This window comes from Salvelinus sp. IW2-2015, linkage group LG36 (genome assembly GCF_002910315.2).
Source record: "Salvelinus sp. IW2-2015 linkage group LG36, ASM291031v2, whole genome shotgun sequence".
NCBI lineage: Eukaryota > Metazoa > Chordata > Actinopteri > Salmoniformes > Salmonidae > Salvelinus > Salvelinus sp. IW2-2015.
The window spans coordinates 8,463,082-8,475,460 of NC_036875.1; the positions used below are offsets into that span (position 1 = coordinate 8,463,082).

General features: G+C 42.7%; 1 long non-coding RNA gene across 1 annotated transcript; it reads left to right on the plus strand.

The window, feature by feature from the left end:
• The first annotated feature begins 1,785 nt into the window (after positions 1-1,785).
• On the plus strand, positions 1,786-3,859 carry LOC139023803 (uncharacterized). The gene is made up of 3 exons (XR_011475007.1): positions 1,786-1,882; positions 2,295-2,345; positions 3,301-3,859. It is a non-coding gene; the product is annotated as an uncharacterized lncRNA (long non-coding RNA).
• The last annotated feature ends 8,520 nt before the right edge of the window (positions 3,860-12,379 follow it).

Sequence of the window (12,379 nt, forward strand, 5' to 3'; positions counted from 1 at the left end):
AATTATAATTGAAGATATCTGTCTGACATGTTTGGAAAGAATGACTTGTGTCATGCACAAAGTAGATATCTACCGACTTGCACAAACTTAAGTTTGTTAACAAGACATTTGTGGAGTGGTTGAAAAACGAGTTTTAATGACTCCAACCTAAGTGTATGTAAACTTCCGACTTCAACTGTATATGCTTAGTTTAATACACTGAAAACAAACTTAAAGATACCAAACACAATTTAGTCCAATCAATGTTGCTAAATATCATGTGGCTGTCCATGGTACTGATTTATTTGCGTGCACGTGTGTGTGTGTGTGCAGGTACATTTTGGGGGGGACTCACTCTACTTGGAAACTAGTTGAAAGCCAATGCCATCCTCTTCTCTTTCATGTTGGTCAAATGGTCTATGGCTCTGTCATACTTTTCGTTTTTGTCATCATAGGCTACCTAGCTAAAATGCTCGCGAGCCTAACTTCCTCACATGGGCAAGTGTGCTTCTGCCATACCACTGTACGCATACTACTCTGTATCCCACTGCTGGCTTGCTTCTGTCCCTGGATGGGAGACCAGCTGCTGCTAGAAGTGGTGTTGGAGGACCAGTAGGAGGCACCATATCCCAATGCCCCAGGGTAGTGACTGGGGACATTGCCCTGTATAGGGTGCTGTCTTTTGGATGGGCCGTTAAACGGGTGTCTTGACTCTCTGTAGTCACTAAAGATCCCATGGCACTTATCGTAAGAGTAAGGGTGTTAACCCTGGTGTCCTGGCTAAATTCCCAATCTGGCCCTCAAACCATCACGGTCATTTAATCATCCCAAGCTTACAATTGGCTCATTCATCACCGTAACTGTTCCCGAGGTCYTTGCTGTAAATGAGAATGTGTTCTCAGTCAACTTACCTGGTTAAATAAAAAATAAATAAAAGTGAATAAAACAAAAGGCCGAACCATTTTGATTCCCCCACCGGCCGGTATATCTTCTTCTTCTCACTGATGTCAATGGTCATGCTGGTCTCATAGACTAGACATAACATAGTACACTCAATTTAGTATGATATGTATAACTCAAAGGTTCAGCAACCCAACGGTTGTGTGTAACTATACTGAACATGTAAAGTGTTGGTCCCATGTTTCAAGATCCTAGAAATGTTCCATACGCACAAAAAGCTTATTTCTCTCAAATGTTGWGCACAAATGTGTTAACATCCCTGTTATTGAGCATTTCTCATTTGCCAAGATAATCCATCCACCTGACAGGTGTGGCATATCAAGAAGCTGATTTAACAGAATGAACATTACACAGGTGCACCTTGTGCTGGGGACAATAAAAGGCCACTAAAATGTGCAGTTTTGTCACAGAACACAATGCCACAGATTTCTCAAGTTTTGAGGGAGCATGGAATTGGAATGTTGACTGCAGAAATGTCCACCAGAGCTGTTGCCAGACAATTCTAACATTGTTTCAGAGAATTTGGCAGTACGTCCAAGTGGGCTCACAACCACAGACCATCCCAGGATCTCCACATCCAGCTTCTTCACCTGTGGGATCATCTGAGACCAGCCATCTGGACAGCTGATGAAACTGAGGAGTATTTCTGTTTGTAATTGTTACGTTCCCCAGTTTCTGTGTTGTTGTGGGTTTGTGTATATGTGTGTGTATTTCAGGAAATGGCTTCCTGGATTCCTAAGCAGCTGATTGGTCGGCCCATCACTAATTGAAGCTCTGACCCCTCCCTCTCGTCAGGGGATACAGCTGTCMGCAATTACCGACTCCTGCAGCTTGGAAACCCAGTGTTCCTTTGTTAGGAGAGAGAGCTTCTTTGTATGTCCTGTATTGGTTGTTGGTCTGTAAAGTTGTTGAAAGTATTTTGTAGCCGCTCCRGCAGAGGTATGTGTTTGCCATAGTACCTAGCGTTTTTGGTTTATTCAAATTGTTCACTAAGTTTGGGAAATTATTCTGTTTCATTTGTTCCCAGTGGGGGAAGGCACCTTGGGAGTGTTTAGGCAAGAGGCCTGCGGGCATACATATACKTGTAGTATTTACTATGTCCATGCACACTAGGTAAGACCTGGMCGTACCACCCCCTGTGTTTTGGTTAGTGCACCAGGTGGTGCTAAGAATAGGTAACCAGTGGGTAGGTAGGAGAGGGGAAACTTTAACTTTCTTTGATTTGGTTCCGTCCAGCCCCTTTTCCCCACTTTACCGTGTGATGGAAATYTATTCCCTGTAAACGGTAATATTTTCTGTCTCTGTCATCCTTACCCGCACCTATAATCGCATACCTTTTTTCACTCCATGGGGAGTTGAGTTGTAGCAGGGTGTTGAGGATCCGCTTCGGGAAWGTCGTASTGCTGGTAAGTTGACGTCGCTCTGATATCCAATAGTTCTTTCCGGCTGTATGTAATAAAGCTTAAGYTTTTCTGGGCTAACAATGTAAAAAAACMAAATACTGCAAAGGTTCCTAAGGACTAGAAGTGAGGCAGCTCTCGCTGTCGGTGCCATCTCTGCACATTGTACATTTGGTGCTGGCACTGACCCTATACGGTATATAGCGTCCTCCCTAATTTGTTTAATTTATTATACATTGAGTGTACAAAACATTAAGAACAACTGCTCTTTTCATGACATAGACTGACCAACTTGACACGACTCAACTGTGGGAAGCATTGGAGTCAACATGGGCCAGCATCCCTGTGGAACGCAGGGTCCATGCCCTGATGACTTGAGGCTGTTCTGAGGGCAGAAGGGGGGGGGTGCAACTCAATATTAAACAGTTTATTAGGTACGACTATCTAGTACCGGGTTGGATACCCCTACCTCCAGAACAACCTGAATTATTCAGGATGTGGATTCTACAAGTCAGAAACGTTCCACAGGGATGTTGGTCCATGCTGAGGCAATGGTATCACACAGTTGCTGCAGATTGGACAGCGGTACACCACCACCAGCCTGTACCGTTGACACATGGCAGGCTGGGTCCATGGACTCATGCTGCATACGCCAAGTCCTGACTCTGCCATCAGCATGACGCAACAGGAATCGTGTTCGTCGGATCATGCAATGTTTTTCCATTCCTCTATTGTCCAACTCCAGTATGTCCACTGGAGTTGCTTCTTCATGTTTTTAGCTGATATAAGTTGAACCCGGTGTGGTCGTCTGCTGCAATAGCCATTCCGTGGAAAGGATCGWTGAGTTGTGCGTTCCGATATGCCGTTCTGCACACCACTGTTTGTGGCCCGCCTGTTAGCTTGCAGGCTTCTTGTAATTCTCCTTCAACCTCTCTCATCCARTATCTGTTTTCGCCCACAGGACTGCGGATGACTGGATGTTTTTTGTTTGTTGCACCATTCTTGGGAATGGTCACTACCCTGACCAAGGCCCTTCTACCCCGATTGCTCAGTTTGGCCGGGCGGCCAYCTCCAGGAAGAGTCTTGGGAAACCCTATACACTGTCATTCATGAAAAGCCCAGGAGGGCGGCTGTTTCTGAGATACTGTATTAGTTAKCTATTTTGATATTGATTACTGCACTGTTGGGTAGAGCTTGCAAGTTAAGTATTTCACTGTACATTTCACTTGAACTTCAACAATTGTTTTCTGTGCTAGCTACATCTGGAAAATGTGAATATTTCTTTAACATTCTGTGTTTTGTCCATATTGTTTTTTTTATCATTGAGGCATGTTAATAAATGCTTTATGAATGATAAAATATAAATGACAATACATTGACTGCATATAATTCATATACAGTGCATTCGGAAAGTTTTCAGACCCCTTGACGTTTTCCACATTTTGTTACGTTACAGCCTTATTCTAAAATGGATTAAATTGTCAACAATCTACAAACGATACCTCATAATGACAAAGCAAAAACAGGTTTTTAGAAATGTTTGCAAATGTATTAAAAATAAAAAACTGAAATCACATTTACATAAGTATTTATATTCTTTACTCAGTACTTTGTTGAATTACCTTTGGCAGCGATTACAGCCTCGAGTGTTCTTGGGTATGACGCTACAAGCTTGGCACACCTGTATTTGGGGAGTTTCTCCCATTCTTCTCTGCAGATCCTCAAGCTCCGTCAGGTTGGATGTCGCTGCACAGCTATTTTCAGGTCTCTCCAGAGATGTTGATCGGGTTCAAGTCCGGGCTCTGGCTTGGCCACTCAAGGACATTCAGAGACTTGTCCCGACGCCACACCTGCGTTGTCTTGGCTGTGTGGTTAGGGTCGTTGTCCTGTTGGAAGGTGAACCTTCGCCCCAGTCTGATGTCCTGAGCGCTCAGGAGCWGGTTTCATCAAGGATCTCTCTGTACTTTGCTCCATCCATCTTTCCCTRGATCCTYACTAGTCTTCCAGTCCCTGGCGCTGAAAAACATCCCCATAGCATGATGCTGCCACCCCCATGCTTCACCGTAGGGATGGCGCCAGATTTCCTCCATACGTATCCTTGGTTTCATCAGAGCAGAGATTCTTGTTTCTTATTGGTCTGAGAGTCCTTTAGGTGCCTTTTGGCAAACTCCAAGCGGGCTGTCAATTGCCTTTTACTGAGGAGTGGCTTCCGTCTGGCCACTCTACCATAAAGGCCTGATTGGTGGAGTGCTGCAGAAATGATTGTCCTTCTGTAAGGTTCTTCCATCTTCAGAGGAACTCTGGAGCTCAGTCAGAGTGACCATCGGGTTCTTGGTCACCTCCCTGACCAAGGCCCTTCTACCCCGATTGTTCAGTTTGGCCGGGCTCCCAACTCTAGGAAGAGTCTTGGTGGTTCCAAACTTCTTTCCATTTCAGAATTATGGAGGCCACCATGTTCTTGGGGACCTTCAATGCCGCAGAAATGTTTTAATACCCTTCCCCAGATCTGTGCCTCAACACAATCCTGTCTCAGAGCTCTACGGACAATTCCTTTGACCTCATGGCTTGGTTTTTGCTCTGACATGCACTGTGGGACCTTTATATAGACAGGTGTGTGCCTTTTCAAATCATGTCCAATCAATTTATTTTACCACAGGTGGACTCAAATCAAGATGTAAAAACATCTCAAGGATGATCAATGGAAACAGGATGCACCTAAGCTCAATTTTGAGTCTCATAGCATAGGGTCTGAATACTTATATAAATAAGGTATTTCAGTTTATTTGTAATACATTTGCAAACATTTCAAAATATCAGTTATTTGCTTTGTCATTATGGGTGAGAAGAGGAACAATTGTTATTCAATCCATTTTAGAACAAGGCTGTAACATAACAAAATGTGGAAAAAGTCAGGGGGTCTGAATACTTTCTGAATGCACTGTATAGACCTTTTAATGTTGGTATTATAGATCAGAGTAGCAAACTGCACAGTTAATTACCATGAAGTGCTTAGCTATAAATGCTTCATGAATGGGAAAATAGACTTGACTTTACATTGACTGCATGGAATTCATACATAGACCCATAATGTGTGCGTTATAGACCAGTACGGTCAACTTAATTGTCATGTGTAGGAGGGATGTTAATGAGTTACAAAAGAGTTATGATATGACCCACAACTACATGATTTGATCTGTTAAATGCACTCTGAGGATTCATCCCTCTTGGGATCTTCATGAAGCACTGACCTCAGTGAGAAGAAGAAGTTAAGTCACGGGTGTATACTGGCCAGAGGGGGAAATGGGGCTGGTGCAGGCTATATATCAGCATACATTTATTTTGGGGTATTCACTAACACTGGTATGACAGAAGCACACTTTTGAAAAAAGCCATAATAATGACACTACGCAGTCATTGTAGTGATGCATCTATTAAGATACCTAAATATGACCTCTTACATAGCATGACATGAATGCGCTACAGATATGCTTTGGATATATTTCATCAATCTTTAATATGCGGTTGGGACCTGTTATAACACATTCATAAAATGCTTGTAGATGTGTAATGAATGCATTATGGAACATTTGATCTCATGAAACATTTGATCTCAAATCCAAAATGCTGGAGTATGGAGACAAATTTGAAATTATATCTTCACTGTTCAAATACATAATGCTTTTAATACACCAGACGTACGCCCCTTTTAAAAATCGCACACAGAAGATAGGATCGTTTTTTGGGCTAATGGCAGCATGCACTACCCCGGTCGGCATTCAACTTGAGTTACACAATGAGAGGGGGCAGCACTGAGCTAACCTTCAAAGTCACTTCCTGGAGTAGCTCAAACTGCACATGTTATGTTTCCATGTGACGCCATCTTAAAGGCCTTTCGTCTTCTACGATTACATTGCTCGATGTTACCAAATACAAATCTTGATAACAACTTGGCCAGATTGTACGATTTGCTTCTGTTCTGTCGTCACATTCTGCGATTGGCTTGCGAGGCTACTTCAGCTGCAGTGGTGTATTTGATCTGCGTATGTTCCAGCACCAGCAGCGCAATCGTCAATTGATGCTTATGCTCCGGTGAAGTGTTTGGAAAAGCTGAACGTAGCAATGCATTTTAGAATTAGTTTTCACATACAAACTTTATATGTCCGAACTCAAATAGACTTCAGCAAAACTTCACCAAAATAAAATGTTCWTTTTGTTTGCTGATTTTGTGCATTTATCAAAATGTCAGATGTGTCATCAAACTAATATATTAATCTGACTATTGTGTGAATACTCAGTGTCAGCCMTGTTTCTATTGATCCGTCACCGGGATCGGCTCGTAACACCAGCCACACTACACAATTAAGGCAAAACAAATGTGACACTTCCAGAACTTTGTCGGAGCCTATGACTGCACATAGTGGTACTTAAATCGGCAGATCTAGACCTTGTCACACTGAATGTGCCAAGACGTCCGAAAATTGTTTACAACCTAAGYATTTGCAGACAATGTGGACATTTTGTCTGGGATGGCAAAATCGTGCCATAAYACGGCTAAAATRGTACAGTCTGCAAAGGCCTTAACTGACTTAATTTGGCTTCAATGCGCTATTGAGTCTTCACATAGGAATCGTGTCACGTGATCGATGGCTTTGTCSWTTCATATATACTGTACAGTACAGTCATTGACACCCATACTCTCAGGCAAAACGCATGCAGCAAAAGGATACCCAGAGCTAAACTATTACCTTTCTTACACCAACTGCAGCTATGTTCCCTTCAATCTCTTGCTGATGGAAGAAATTGAAGCGTTTTGATGTTGAGAATACAATTCTACAAGGGAAGATATATCAGAGACACGGTCACACAGTTCAGGAGGGGTTTGGGGACACTAACAACTTTCCAACAAAAACCCCCCAGCCTTGATGACAAAGAAGTCAACTACAATGTTACCAATGCAAGTATAGGTTTTAGGTCAAGGATTATTGAACCCAAATCCCACTCCTAGCCACAGCTACCTTTGAGAGAGTATTTTTTTTAAATCAGATCCTAGTTCTAAATAATGGAGGACAGGAAGAGTTTCCTTTAGGCTACTCGTGTACACTGCCTTGGCTCGTCATTAGGCATGTTTTGATCTGCTTTCACAGGCTCAGTAAGAATTTGATAGTTGTTTTATATGATCATGAAAAGCATATCCCACACACTCACAACAAGTATTGATGCTGATTTTCATATCAATATTTTTTTACCCTGTTGATTTTATTACAGGACAACATTGAGTTGGAGTTGTTTTTTGGAGGAACCGAATGAAACTCAGAAACACACCTTTAGCATCTCCACCGACCACTGCAGGTGCTTCAAGGTCGAGCACACACACACACACAGTCAGAGACAGACAGACATCATACACACCTAGTCTTCACAGCATCACCTTTTGATGGCCTTGCCTTCCCTCCAGAGCTATTTGTAGGTAAAACATGAAAGTGGAAGGAAAGCCCATGTCCACTAATCCTGTTGAACCTTGAGATTGACAGACTGACTGACTACAGAGTAACATCTAACAATACCATCTCTCTTTTCAATGTTCTAGGTGGAAAATATAGCGCTTGTTTTAGATCTGGTGTGGTTTCTTCTCAGCGTGGGATGGTGCAGAAAGATAAGGGTTAGATGGGAGGCTGCTTGCTGATAAGGAGTCTGTGTGTTTCATGGGCTCCATACGTTCTGCACAACAACAGTATACAACCACGCACACGTCGCAAAGAATGACACAACTTCCGCGAAAGAAAGTAAACTATGGTCTCCTTTATTTWTTTTTGCTCATTTTAATATATCTATTTATCCGTTTTTTTCTACATACGAGTCCTTTAAAAGTATGTCGTCATGCTTTAGGTGCAGCTTCAGAGTGGGAGCACATGCAAGATGGTGGTCCGGGTAGAGGTTGCACAGCGGGCGTGGGGTGAGGAGGGTGGAGGAGTTCTCTGACCACCCGAGTGGACCACYTAGGGACCACTTAACAGTCACCGCACGGTCAGGGCGGCCGACCGTCTTGACCAAACGACCGACTGGGGACTATAGACCACTGGGACCACTAGGTTATAGGGTTGCAGTTCAGCTTCTTGGAAATAGTTCCGACCTGTCCATTTTGGGGGACGGTTTGTGTCATGACATCATCGATTGACATCTTTAGTGCAGTCAAAAAAAAAAAAGGAACATACTATAGAGAAGCAGGCAGTCTTTAAAGAAAGTTTCAGACAGTCAGTTTATAAAGAGATTACGACAAGGGGGGAAAACAGAGGGGGAGGGGAGCCATTCTTTTTGCTCCCGTTCCTGGTTGGGCCTCATTAAAAAGGGGCGTTGGGGGTTATATTGCTTGTGACCTTGATCCAGTTCTCTTGGCTGAGGCCTGCATCGTGGCATGGTTCCCCCTCTGTCGGTGGGGGTAGGGGGACGTACATGATTCAGAACATACATTTGTATCACAAGGACACAGCAACACAGGACATTTGACTTTTGCTCTACAATGACTAGCAAATCTCTGGCCGTTGCAGTGAAAGAACCTGACTAGCTGTTTTTTTAAAGAGTTCTAAGTAAAGGACAAAAACAAATCAAATACATCCCAGCAGTTTCATGGGGGGGGGAACAAGAAGTAGTCAGTGAAGGAAGGAAGAATAGTTGCACAGGCATCACATGTTTAACCAGTATTAATCCTATCCCCATCATTCCACAGCAATATAACATCAGAGAGGTTCACAATATATACACCTTGGTAATCAACAGCTACAGAAATACTGAAAGAGCCCGACAAGTAAGATTCCATCACAAAGCTGGAATACAACAGAACACAAACCCATCATTTTATARAAATCAAATAAATTGGAAAAAATGAAAGTACAATAACTAAAACATTGTCATATTTTAAAATCAGCAATTTGTGCGTGAGAAACACAGGTGTTAAAAAAATAATTCCCAATTTTTATTTTGTTGCTCAAAAGAAAATTGTGGGAAAACACAAGGACATAATCTTTGGTGAAGATTCCACAGCAATCTCTAATATCCTGTTATGACGTTTATCGAGCTGTGTCATGCGCACACACACACTCACCTCACTTTAGACATACACACGACACACACAATGCTGGGACTCAAACCAAACACCCTTCCCCTGCTGTTTTGAATCAAATATATTGGATATAAAAATACACTAAGTAAAGAATATCTCATAATATCAATCCCTTTGCAGCGTGTCGGTTCAAATTGTGGTTTGTCACTGGCCATCAAGTGCAACGCACAACGTTCAATAATAAACAAATGTACAATGCTGATATTACAGGTATATGACCAGTCTATAAGAGAGAACACACAGGTAATACAGTAGCAAGTTGTCATTACTGGCATCCAGAGTTTATCACGTTGTAGAAATAGTTGAAATAGAAAAGATTAGCACACGGCAGACAGTGGAGAAGAGGGCTTATAGAAGACCCAGGTATATGGACCAATAGGACTTGGAGCGAGCATACACAGATTGGTCATTTGGTGGGTGGGTGGTACCAAACTCAACTTTGTAAAAACTCTCATGCGTTTCTTTGTGTTCCCTTGGAAGTTTACTCACACAATGAGCAATCAGCATTCGTGTTGCCTTTAAAGGCCCAGCGCAGTTTTTTCCTGTGTTTTATATCATTTTGTACAACAGCTGATTAAACTAACACTAGAAAAGTGTGAAAAAATGTTGATRAGTGTTATTTCCTGATAGTTGCTGGTTGAAAATACAATCTACACAGGACTTTTTAATCAGCAGGTTTGCATGGGTGGGAGTTCTGGCTTTCCATGGTGACATCACATGCTGTAAATTGGTTAATAGACCAATAACAAAGAAAGTTCCAAACCTCTCTGCCAATAACAGCTAGTTTACTCCCAGAAAGCCCAACAAAATTCTTGCTTTTTTGTTWAAAAAAAATCTTTACAGTAAGGTACTTAATTGTTACCCGGAAATGATTTGATATTGATATAAAAACGGCTGCATTGGGCCTTTAAAAGGTATTTAAATGATGACATAAGCTCTTCCCATCTCTCTATGAATGACATGACATATGGACTACTTTACACCTTCCTAACAACCCCAGATTGACACAAGATGTGTTATGTCACCTTACTTGTATTGTGTAGCATGACCATGACATATCAAACTGAGGTTGTTAACATAAGCATTTATAAATGCCCAGGGCATGGATGCATAATGTCCATGAGGCTCGTGCTTATGAAGGTGCAATGTAGCTCCTATGCAGTGTCATTGACGGAAAGACTTYATTCCTGTCATTATTCAGTTGCAGTGCAATCCTTCAATCCTCAAAAAAGAAAAAGTCAAAAGTTGCAATTCTAAAAACAAAGCCCCTCCCTCCCCAAAAACAAGTACATCCAAAGAGAGAAAAATGATTTGAAGCTGCCTGTGCAGAAATAAGATGCTGGCATTCAAAATTCACTCGAGGAGATCCTGGTGGTTCCCTACCAAATCAGCTCTGCAGACCTCGGAGACAGTTCCCATGCAAAGCCATGGCTTAAGTCAAGAAGAAAAAAACGTGCAGCGCCTACCCAATCCCCTAAACTCCCTAGGCCAAAGGACTCGAGGGGAATCACCGACAGCCTCCACCAGGGCCCCTGTTCAAGTATGGAATAGGAATGGGAATGGTTTCAATGACCAACAACGTCATCCAAATAAATAAATAAGCGTAAAATGTTCACAAGAGAATATTTTAAAATGAATGATGATTCAATGACTGTAACCACCATTTTGGATGAGTATTTAGCATCATGACCTACAGTGGGGAGAACAAGTATTTGATACACTGGCCGATTTTGCAGGTTTTCCTACTTACAAAGCATGTAGAGGTCTGTAATTTTTTATCATAGGTACACTTCAACTGTGAGAGCGGTAATTAAACAAAAATCCAGAAAACACATTGTATGATTTTTAAGTAATTAATTTGCATTTTATTGCATGACATAAGTATTTGATCACCTACCAACCAGTAAGAATTCCGTCTCTCACAGACCTGTTAGTTTTTCTTTAAAAAGCCCTCCTGTTCTCCCACTCATTACTGTATTAACTGACCTGTTTGAACTCATACCTGTATAAAGACACCTGTCACACACTCAATCAAACAGACTCCAACCTCTCCACAATGGCCAAGACCAGAGAGCTGGTGTAAGGACTCAGGGGTAAAATTGTAGAGCCTGCACAAGGCTGGGATGGGCTACAGGACAATAGGCAAGCAGCTTGGTGAGAGGAAAACTGTTGGTGCAATTATTAGAAAATGGAGAGAAGTTCAGATGACGGTCAATCACCCTCGGTCTGGGGCTCCATGCAAGATCTCACTCGTGGGGCATCAATGATCATGAGGAAGGTGAGGGATCAACCCAGAACTACACGGCAGGACCTGGTCAATGACCTGAAGAGAGCTGGGACCACAGTCTCAAAGAAACACATTAGTAACACACTACGCGTCATGGATTAAAATCCTGCAGCGCACGCAATGTCCCCCTGCTAAGCCAGCGCATGTCCAGGTCCGTCTGAAGTTTGCCAATGACCATCTGGATGATCCAGAGGAGGAATGGAGAAGGTACATGTGGTCTGATGAGACAAAAAAATATAGCTTTTGGTCTAAACTCCACTCGCCGTTTGGAGAAAGAAGGATGAGTACAACCCCAAGAAACACATCCACCCGTGAAGTGTGGAGGTGGAAACATCATTCTTTGGGGATGCTTTTCTGCAAAGGGGACAGGACGACTGCACCGTATTGAGGGAGGATCGATGGGGCCATGTATCGCGAGATCTTGGCCAACACCTCCTTCCTCAGTAAGAGCATGAAGATGGGTCGTGGCTGGGTCTTCCAGATGACAACACCCGAAACACACAGCCAGGGAACTAAGGAGGTGGCTCCGAAAGAAGCATCTCAAGGTCCTGGAGTGGCCTAGCCAGTCTCCAGACCTGAACCAATAGAAAGTCTTTGGAGGGAGCTGAAAGTCGTATTGCCAGCGACAGCCCCGAA